Source organism: Arachis ipaensis, chromosome B5, assembly GCF_059453495.1.
Source record: "Arachis ipaensis isolate K30076 ecotype BB chromosome B5, ASM5945349v1, whole genome shotgun sequence".
In the NCBI taxonomy this organism is placed as follows: domain Eukaryota; kingdom Viridiplantae; phylum Streptophyta; class Magnoliopsida; order Fabales; family Fabaceae; genus Arachis; species Arachis ipaensis.
In genome coordinates, this window is record NC_142440.1 from 43,847,688 (window position 1) to 43,858,249 (window position 10,562).

The following is a 10,562-nucleotide window of genomic DNA, read 5'->3' on the forward strand; positions in this document are numbered from 1 at the left end:
ATTGAGAGAAGCTTTTCATGCTTCCTCTCCATGGTTACAGAGGAAGATCCTTGAGCCTTAAACACAAGGTAGTCCTCATTCAGTTGCAGGACTAACTCTCCTCTATCCAAATCAATCACAGCTCTTGCTGTGGCTAGGAAGGGCCTTCCAAAGATGATGCATTCATCCTCATCCTTCCCAGTGTCTAGGATTAAGAAGTCAGTAGGGATGTAAAGGCCTTCAAACTTCACTAAGACATCCTCTACAAGTCCATAAGCCTGTTTCATTGATTTGTCTGCCATCTCTAGTGAGATTCTTATAGCTTGTACCTCAAAGATCTCCAGTTTCTCCATTACAGAGAGTGATATGAGGTTAATACTTGAACCAAGGTCACACAGGGCCTTCTCAAAGGTCATGGTGCCTATGGTGCAAGGAATTAAGAACCTTCCAGGATCCGATTTCTTTTGAGGTAATTTCTGCTGAACCAAGGTATTCAGTTCCTTAATGAGCAACGGAGGTCCATCCTCCCAACTCTTGTTACCAAATAGCTTGGCATTCAGCTTCATGATTGCTCTAAGATACCGAGAAACTTACTCTTCAACAAGATCTTCATCCTCATCAGAGGAAGAATCTTCATCAGAGCTCATGAACTACAACATTAAGTTCCATGGAATCTCTATGGTCTCTATAGGAGCCTCAGATTCCTTTGGTTCCTCAATCGGGAACTCCTTATTGGTCAGTGGACATCCAGCAAGGTCTTCCTCACTGGAAATCACTGCCTTTTTACTCTCTCTAGGTTCGTCCACTTTGGATATAGTTATGGCCTTGCACTCTCTTTTGGGATTCTTTTCTGTATTACTTGGGAGAGTACTATGAGGGATTTCAGTAACTCTTTTACTCAGCTGACCCACTTGTGCCTCTAAATTTCTAATGGAGGACCTTGTTTCAGTCATGAAACATATAGTGGTCTTAGATAGATCAGAGACTATGGTTGCTAAGTCAGAAAGGCTCTACTTAGAATTCTCTATCTGTTGCTGAGAAGATGATGGAAAAGGCTTGCTATTGGCAAACCCATTTCTCCCACCATTATTATTATTGAAGCCTTATTGAGGCTTCTGTTGATCCTTCCATGAGAAATTTGGATGATTTCTGCATGAAGGATTATAGGTGTTTCCATGGGATTCTCCCATGTAATTCACCTCTTCCATTGCAGGATTCTCAGGGTCATAAGCTTCTCCTTCAGAGGAAGCTTCTTTAGTACTGCTAGATGCAGCTTGCATTCCAGTCAGATTCTGAGAAATCATATTGACTTACTGAGTCAATATTTTATTCTGAGCCATATGGCATTTAGAGTATTAATCTCAAGAACTCCTTTCTTCTGAGTCATCTCATTATTTACAGAATTTCTTTCAGAAGTATACATGAACTGGTTATTTGCAACCATTTTAATGAGTTCCTGGGCTTCTGTAGGTGTTTTCTTCAGATGAAGAGATCCACCAGCAGAGTAGTCCAATGACATCTTGGACAATTCAGACAGACCATCATAGAATATACCTAAGATGCTCCATTTTGAAAGCATGTCAGAAGGACACCTTCTGATCAATTGCTTGTATCTTTCCCAAGCTTCATAGAGGGACTCACCTTCCTTCTGTCTGAAGGTTTGGACTTCTACTCTAAGCTTGCTCATCTTTTAAGGTGGAAAGAATTTAGCCAAGAAAGCATTGACCAACTTTTCCTAAGAGTTCAGGCTTTCTCTAGGTTGTGAGTCCAACCATATCCTAGCTCTGTTTCTTACAGCAAAGGGAAAAAGCATAAGTCTGTAGACCTCAAGATCAAACCCATTCGTCTTAACAGTGTCACAGATTTGCAAGAATTCAGCTAAGAACTGATGAGGATCTTCCAATGGAAGTCCATGAAACTTGCAATTCTGCTGCATTAGAGAAACTAATTGAGGCTTAAGCTCAAAGTTATTTGCTCCAATTGCAGGAATTGAGATGCTTCTTCCATAGAAGTTGGAAATTGGTGCAGTAAAGTCACCAAGCATCTTCCTTGCATCTCCACCATTGTTCTCAGGTTCGGCTGCCATGTTTGCCTCTTTTTTGAAATTTGCTGTAAGGTCCTCTCCGAAGTGTTGTGCTTTAGCTTCTCTTAGCTTCCTCTTCAGAGTCCTTTCAGGTTCAGGATCAGCTTCAACAAGAATATCTTTATCCCTGTTCCTGCTCATATGAAAAAGAAGAGAACAAAGAGAAAAGAGGAACCCTCTATGTCACAGTATAGATATTCCTTTATGTGTCAGAGGAAAATAAGAACAGAAGAATGAGGTAGAGAGAATAAGAAGAATTCGAACACAGAGAGAGGGAGAGGGTTCGAATTAATAGATGAGTAGAAGAGAAATGTTAGTAAATAAATAAAATAAATAGAAAGAGATGAGAGAAAGACTATTCAAATTTTAAGAAGAGGGAATAGAAAAATATTTTTATTTTTATTTAATTAATTAAGTTAGTTTCGAAAATTTGAAAAAGAAATACAAGAAAATTAAAAACTAAAACAATTAGTTAATTAAAAAGATTTTTGAAAAAGTGGTTAGTGATTTTCGAAAATTAGAAGTGAAAAAGTAGTTAGGTGGTTTTGAAAAAGATAAGAAATAGTAAACTTTTTAAAATTAAAACAAACAAGTCAAGTATTTAGTTGAAAAAGATTTGAAAATAAATTTTGAAAAGATAAGTGATAAACTCCGTTTTTAGGGTTTATCTTGTGTTGGATTTAGAGTATTTTGCTAACCTTTTCTCACATTTAGCCAATGATTTAGCATGATTGTGTGATATCTCTCTTATTTGTGCCTAAGTGTAAAAAGCATGCTTTTTGGTCTTTGGTTAGATAACTTTAACTTCTCCTTGATTCCATAAGATGCCTTGATGTGTTTGTTAGCAATCTCAGGTTGAAAAAGTCTAGGAATGAATCAAAGGAGAAAGGAAGGAAGCATGCAAGTGGAGAAGATCATGAAAAGCCAAAGAGTTGAACTCGGCCATGGACGCGCGCGCGCACCAGGCGCTTACGCGCACATTGCGAACTTACCCATGGACGCATACGCGTACTGTGCGCGTACGCGTCGGTGCTGATTTATGATTTTTTAATGAAAACGTGGCCAGCGAATTCTCAAAGCCTGTGGGGCCCAATCCAAGCCAACTTTGGCGCCAAAACATTCAAAAGGACCAAGGATTGAAGGGGGATGATTGATGAGCGGATAATTTATACGCTTTTTGACATTGTTTTTACATAGTTTTTAGTATGATTTAGTTAGTTTTTAGTATATTTTTATTAGTTTTTAAATAAAATTCACATTTCTGGAGTTTACTATGAGTTTGTGTGTTTTTCTGTGATTTCAGGTATTTTCTAGCTGAAATTGAGGGACTTGAGCAAAAATCAGATTCAGAGATTGAAGAAGGACTGCAGATGCTGTTGGATTCTGACCTCCCTGCACTCAAAGTGGATTTTCTGGAGCTACCAAACTCCAAATGGCGCGTTCTCAATAGCGTTAGAAAGTAGACATCCCGGGCTTTCCAGCAATATATAATAGTCCATTCTTTGCTCAAGTTTAGATGACACAAACTGGCGTTCAACGCCAGCTCCCTGCTCTATTCTGGAGTCAAACGCCAGAAACAGGTTGCAAAGTGGAGTTAAACGCCAGAAACAGGTTACAAACTGGCGTTTAACTCCAAGAAAGACCTCTCCACGTGAAAGCTTCAATGCTCAGCCCAAGCACACACCAAGTGCGCCCCGGAAGTGGATTTCTGCATCATTTACTTATCTCTGTAACCCTAGTAACTAGTTTAGCATAAATAGGACTTTTTACTATTGTATTTATAGATCTTTGGACGTTTAGTTCTGGGATCATGGAGGCTGGCCTCTCGGCCATGCCTAGACCTTGTTCATATGTATTTTCAACGGTAGAGTTTCTACACACTATAGATTAAGGTGTGGAGCTCTGCTGTTCCTCAAGTATTAATGCAAAGTACTATTGTTTTTCTATTCAATTCAAGCTTATTCCTATTCTTAGATATTCATTTGCATCCAAGAACATGATGAATGTGATGATTATGTGACGCTCATCACCATTCTAACTTATGAACACGTGCCTGACAACCACTTCCGTTCTACATGAAGATGAGATAGAATGAGTATCTCTTAGATATCTAATACAGGGGACCGAGTCCGGGATATTAGAGTCTTCGTGGTATAAGTTAGAACCCATGGATGGCCATTCCTGAGATCCGGAAAGTCTAAACCTTGTCTGTGGTATTCCGAGTAGGATCCGGGAAGGGATGGCTGTGACGAGCTTCAAACTCGCGAGTGCTGGGTGTAGTAACAGACGCAAAAGGATAGTAAATCCTATTCCAGTATGATCGAGAACCAAGAGATGATTAGCCATGCAGTGACAGCGCATTGGACCATTTTCACAGAGAGGACGGGATGTAGCCATTGACAACGGTGATGCCCAACATACAACTTGCTATGGAAAGGAGTAGGAATGATTGGATGAAGACAACAGGAAAGCAGAGGTTCAGGAGGAACGAAAGCATCTCTATACGCTTATCTGAAATTCTCACCAATGAATTACATAAGTATCTCTATCCTAGTTTATATTTTAATTATGTTTTAATTATCAATTCTCTATAACCATTTGAATTTGCCTGACTGAGATTTACAAGGTGACCATAGCTTGCTTCAAGCCGACAATCTCCGTGGGATTGACCCTTACTGACGTAAGGTTTATTACTTGGACGACCCAGTGCACTTGCTGGTTAGTTGTACGAAGTTGTGACAAAGTGTGATTCACGTTTGAGAGCACCAAGTCTTTGGCGCCATTGTTTATGATCACAATTTCGTGCACCAAGTTTTTGGCGCCGTTGCCGGGGATTGTTCGAGTTTGGACAACTGACGGTTCATCTTGTTGCTCAGATTAGGTAATTTTATTTTAATTTTAAATTTTTTTATTTATTTTCAAAAAAAATTTTTCAAAAAAAAAAAAATAAATATTTTCAAAAATATATTTTTTCTTCAGAATTTTTAAGAATGAATTCTAGTGTTTCATGATGATTTGTTGAATCCTGGCTAGCTATAAGCCATGTCTAATCTTTTGGATCGGGGTTTCAACTTATCATCACAAGAGCTTGTTGATCTTTACCCATTTGGCAGTTACACATATAGTTGTTGTATGCATGGGAGGTAGGCAATATCTACTGAAGCTTGGCTGGCCATTGGCCATGTCTAGTGTTTTGGACCGGAGCTTTCACTGAAAGCTTGGCTAGCTAGTAAGCCATGTCTAATTCCTGGATTGGAGCTTTAGACTAACATTGCAAGATTCCTGGAATTCCTATTAAAAATTTTGAAATCCTTATTTTTCTTTTTCCAATTAATTTTCAAAAAAAAAAATTAAATTAATAAAATCATAAAATCAAAAATAATTTTGTGTTTCTTGTTTGAGTCTTGAGTCAAATCTTAAGTTTGGTGTCAATTGTATTTTTTTTAAAAATTTGTGCATTTTTCGAAAACTCATGCATGTGTTCTTCATGATCTTCAAGTTGTTCTTGACAAGTCTTCTTGTTTGATCTTCATATTTTCTTGTTTTGTGTCTTTTCTTGTTTTTCATATGCATTCTTGAATTATTAGTGTCTAGAGAATAAAAATTTCTAAGTTTGGTGTCCTGCATGTTTTTCTTTTCTTAAAAATTTTCAAAAATATGTTCTTGATGTTCATCTTGACATTCAAAGTGTTCTTGATGTTCATCTTGACATTCAAAGTGTTCTTGCATGCATTAGTTGTTTTGATTCACAATTTTTATGTTTTATTTCAATTTAGTGTTTTTCTCTCTCATCATTAAAAATTCAAAAATAAAAAAAATATCTTTCCCTTATTCACTCATAAATTTTTGAAAATTTGAGTTGATTTTTTCAAAACTTTTTAAAATTTAGTTGTTTCTTATGAGTCAAATCAAATTTTCAATTTAAAAATTCTATCTTTTTCAAAAATCAAATCTTTTTTTTTTCTTTCATAATTTTCGAAAATTTCAAATTGATTTTCAAAAATTTTTTTCTTATTTTATTTCATAATTTTCGAAATTACTACTAGCATTTAACGTGATTGATTCAAAAATTTTAAGTTTGTTACTTGCCTAATAAGAAAGGTTCAATCTTTAAATTTTAAAATCCTATCTTTTTGTTTCTTGTTAGTCAAGTAATCAACTTTAATTTTCAAAATCAAATCTTTCTAAATTTCTTTTTCAAAATAAATTTCAATTACATCTTTTTCAAAATTAATTTCAAAATCTTTTCTAACTTCTTATCTTTTCAAAAATTGATTTTCAAATCTTTTACAATTAACCACTTAACTTTTTGTTTGATTCTTATCTTTTTCAAAACTACCTAACTAACTCTCTCTTTCTAATTTTCGAAAATTCCTTCCCTCTTTTTCAAAATTCCTTTTTTAATTAACTAATTGTTTTAATTTTTACTTTAATTTAATTTCATTTTTCTTTTTTTTGTATTTTCGAATTCTAACTTTAAATTTAATTTAAAAACAAAAATATTTTTCTTTTCTTTTCAATGATTTTTGAAAATTCTTCTCCCTCATCTCCTTTTAATTATTTATTTATTTACTGACACTCCTCTTCATCTAAGAATTTGAACCCACTCCTCTCCCCTGTGTTTGGATTCTTATCTTTTCCTTCTTCTATTCTTATCTTCTTCTACTCACATAAAGGAATCTCTATACTGTGACATAGAGGATTCCATATTTTCTTTTCTGTTTTCTTCTTTTTCATATGAGCAGGAACAAGGATAAGAACATTCTTGTTGAAGCTGATCCTGAACCTGAAAGGACTCTGAAGAGGAAGCTAAGGGAAGCCAAAGCACAACTCTCTGGAGAAAATCTAACAAAAATTTTCGAAAAAGAAGGAGACATGGCCGAAAATAATAACAATGCAAGGAAGATGCTTGGTGACTTTACTGCACCAAATTCCAATTTACATGGAAGAAGCATCTCAATCCCTGCCATTGGAGAAAACAATTTTGAGCTAAAGCCTCAATTAGTTTCTTTGATGCAACAGAACTGCAAGTTTCATGGACTTCCATCTGAAGATCCTTTTCAGTTCTTAATTGAATTCTTGCAAATCTGTGATACTGTTAAGACCAATAGGGTTGATCCCGAGGTCTACAGACTTATGTTTTTCCCATTTGCTGTAAGAGACAGAGCTAGAGTATGGTTGGACTCTCAACCTAAAGATAGCCTGAACTCTTGGGATAAGCTGGTCACGGCTTTCTTAGCCAAGTTCTTTCCTCCTCAAAAGCTTAGCAAGCTTAGAGTGGATGTTCAAACCTTCAAACAGAAAGAAGGTGAATCCCTCTATGAAGCTTGGGAGAGATATAAAGAACTGACCAAAAAGTGTCTCTCTGACATGCTTTCAGAATGGACCATCCTGGATATATTCTATGATGGTCTGTCTGAGCTATCAAAGATGTCACTGGACCATTCTGCAGGTGGATCCATTCACCTAAAGAAAACACCTGTAGAAGCTCAGGAACTCATTGACATGGTTGCAAATAACCAGTTCATGTACACTTCTAAAAGGAATCCTGTGAGTAATGGGACGCCTCAGAGGAAAGGAGTTCTTAAAATTGATACTCTGAATGCCATATTGGCTTAGAACAAAATATTGACTCAGCAAGTCAATATGATCTCTCAGAGTCTGAATGGGTTGAAGGAATCATCCAACAGTACTATAGAGGCATCTTCTGAAGAAGAAGCTTATGATCCTGAGAACCCTGCAATAGCAGAGGTGAATTACATGGGTGAACCCTATGGAAACACCTATAATCCCTCATGGAGAAATCATCCAAATTTCTCATGGAAGGATCAACAAAAGCCTCAACAAGGCTTTAATAATGGTGGAAGAAACAGGTTTAGCAATAGCAAGCCTTTTCCATCATCCACTCAGCAACAGACAGAGAATTCTGAGCAGAATCCATCTAGCTTAGCAAATATAGTCTCTGATCTATCTAAGGCCACTTTAAGTTTCATGAATAAAACAAGGTCCTCCATTAGAAATTTGGAGGCACAAGTGGGCCAGCTGAGTAAAAGGGTCACTGAAACTCCTCCTAGTACTCTCCCAAGCAATACAGAAGAAAATCCAAAGAGAGAGTGCAAGGCCATTGATTTGACCATCATGGCCGAACCTACAAGGGAGAAGGAGGACATGAATCCTAGTGAGGAAGACCTCCTGGGACGTTCAGTGACCAATAAGGAGTTTCTCTTTGAGGAACCACCAAAGAAATCTGAGGCTCATCTAGAGACCATAGAGATTCCATTGAACCTCCTTCTGCCCTTCATGAGCTCTGATGAGTATTCTTCTTCTGAAGAGAATGAAGACGTCACTGATGAGCAAGTTGCTAAGTATCTTGGTGCAATCATGAAGCTGAATACCAAATTATTTGGTAATGAGACTTGGGAAGATGAACCTCCCTTGCTCACCAATGAACTGAATACATTGGATAGGCAGAAATTACCTCAAAAGAAACAAGATCCTAGTAAATTCCTAATTCCCTGTAACATAGGCACCATGACCTTTGAGAAGGCTCTGTGTGACCTGGGATCAGGAATAAACTTAATGCCACTCTCTGTAATGGAGAAACTTGGGATCTTTGAGGTGCAAGCTGCCAGAATCTCATTAGAGATGGCAGACAACTCAAGAAAACAAGCTTATGGACAAGTTGAGGATGTGCTAGTAAAGGTTGAAGGCCTTTACATCCCTACTGATTTCATAATCCTAGACACTGGGAAGGATGAGGATGAATCCATCATCCTTGGAAGACCCTTCCTAGCCACAGCAAGAGCTGTGATTGATTTGGACAGAGGAGAATTCGTCCTTCAACTGCATGAGGACTACCTTGTGTTTAAGACTCAAGGTTCTCCTTCTGTAACCATGGAGAAGAAGCATGAAAAGCTTCTCTCATTGTAGAGTCAACCAAAGCCCCCACAGTCAAACTCTAAGTTTGGTGTTGGGAGGTTCCAACCTTGCTCTGATTATCTGTGAGGCTCCATGAGAGCTCATTGTCAAGCTATTGACATTAAAGAAGCGCTTGTTGTGAGGCAACCCAATGTTATTTAATTATATTTAATTTTATTTTTATTTTTATTTTGTGTTTTATTAGGTTGATGATCATGCTGAGTCACAAAAACTACTGAAAAATCAAAAATAGAATGAAAAATAGCACACCCTGGAGGAGGAGCATTCTGGCGTTTAAATGCCAGAAACAAGCATCTGTCTGGCGTTTAACGCCAAAAACAAGCACCAAGCTGGCGTTTAACGCCAGAAACAGGATACATTTGGGCGTTTAACGCCAGAAACAAGCAACAGTCTGGCGTTAAACGCCAGGATTGTACAGCAAGGGCATTTTACACGCCTAATTGGAGCAGGGATGTTAAGTCCTTGGCCCCACTGGATCTGTGGACCCCACAGGATCCCCACCTACCTTCTTCTCTCCTCTTCACACCTTTTCATAACTCTCTTCCCCAAATACCCTTCACCAATCACCTCACTCACTCTTCCCCATCATCTCTTCACCACTCACATTCATCCCCTCTTCCCCATAAACCCCACCTACCTCAAAAATTCAAACTCTTTTCCCTCCCAAACCCAACCCTAATGGCCAAACCCTAAACCCTACCCCACCCCTATATAAACCCCTCATTCCTTCTTCATTTACACACAACACCACCCTTTCTTCTTCCCTTGGCCGAATACACACCCCTCTCCCTCCCCTCCATTATTTTTCTTCTTCTCCTTCTTTCTTTCTTCTTTTGCTCGGGGACGAGCAAACATTTTAAGTTTGGTATGGTAAAAAGCATTGCTTTTTATTTTTCCATAACCATCAATGGCACCTAAGGCCAGAGAATCCTCAAGAAAGAGGAAAGGAAAGGCAATTTCATCCACCTCTAAGTCATGGGAGATGGAGAGATTCATCTCAAAGGTCCATCAAGACCACTTCTATGAAGTTGTAGCCAAGAAGAAAGTGATCCCTGAGATTTCTTTCAAGCTCAAAAAGAATGAGTATCCGGAGATCCGACTTGAGATCCAAAGAAGAGGTTGGGAAGTTCTCACCAACTCCATTCAACAAATCGGGATCTTAATGGTTCAAGAGTTCTATGCAAACGCATGGATCACTAGGAACCATGATCAAAGTGTGAACCCGAATCTAAAGCATTGGCTCACCATGGTTCGGGGAAAATACTTAGATTTCAGTCCGGAGAATGTAAGGCTAGCGTTCAACTTGCCAATGATGGAAGAAAACGTACGCCCCTACACTAGAAGGGTCAACTTTGATCAAAGGTTGGACCAAGTTCTCATGGACATATGTGTAGAAGGAGCTCAATGGAAGGTTGACTCAAGAGGCAAGCCAGTTCAATTAAGAAGATTGGACCTTAAGCCTGTAGCTAGAGGATGGTTGGAGTTCATTCAGCGCTCAATCATTCCTACTAGCAACCGATCTGAAGTTACTATAGACCGGGCCATCATGATCCACAATATC

General features: G+C 38.0%; 2 non-coding genes across 2 annotated transcripts; one reads left to right on the forward strand and one right to left on the reverse strand.

The window, feature by feature from the left end:
* The first annotated feature begins 1,552 nt into the window (after positions 1–1,552).
* LOC148564005 (small nucleolar RNA R71) lies at positions 1,553–1,660 on the forward strand. Its single transcript, XR_015884937.1, has one exon. It is a non-coding gene; the product is annotated as a small nucleolar RNA R71 (small nucleolar RNA).
* A 5,670-nt stretch (positions 1,661–7,330) lies between these two features.
* On the reverse strand, positions 7,331–7,434 carry LOC148564006 (small nucleolar RNA R71). Its single transcript, XR_015884567.1, has one exon. It is a non-coding gene; the product is annotated as a small nucleolar RNA R71 (small nucleolar RNA).
* Between the last annotated feature and the right edge of the window lie 3,128 nt (positions 7,435–10,562).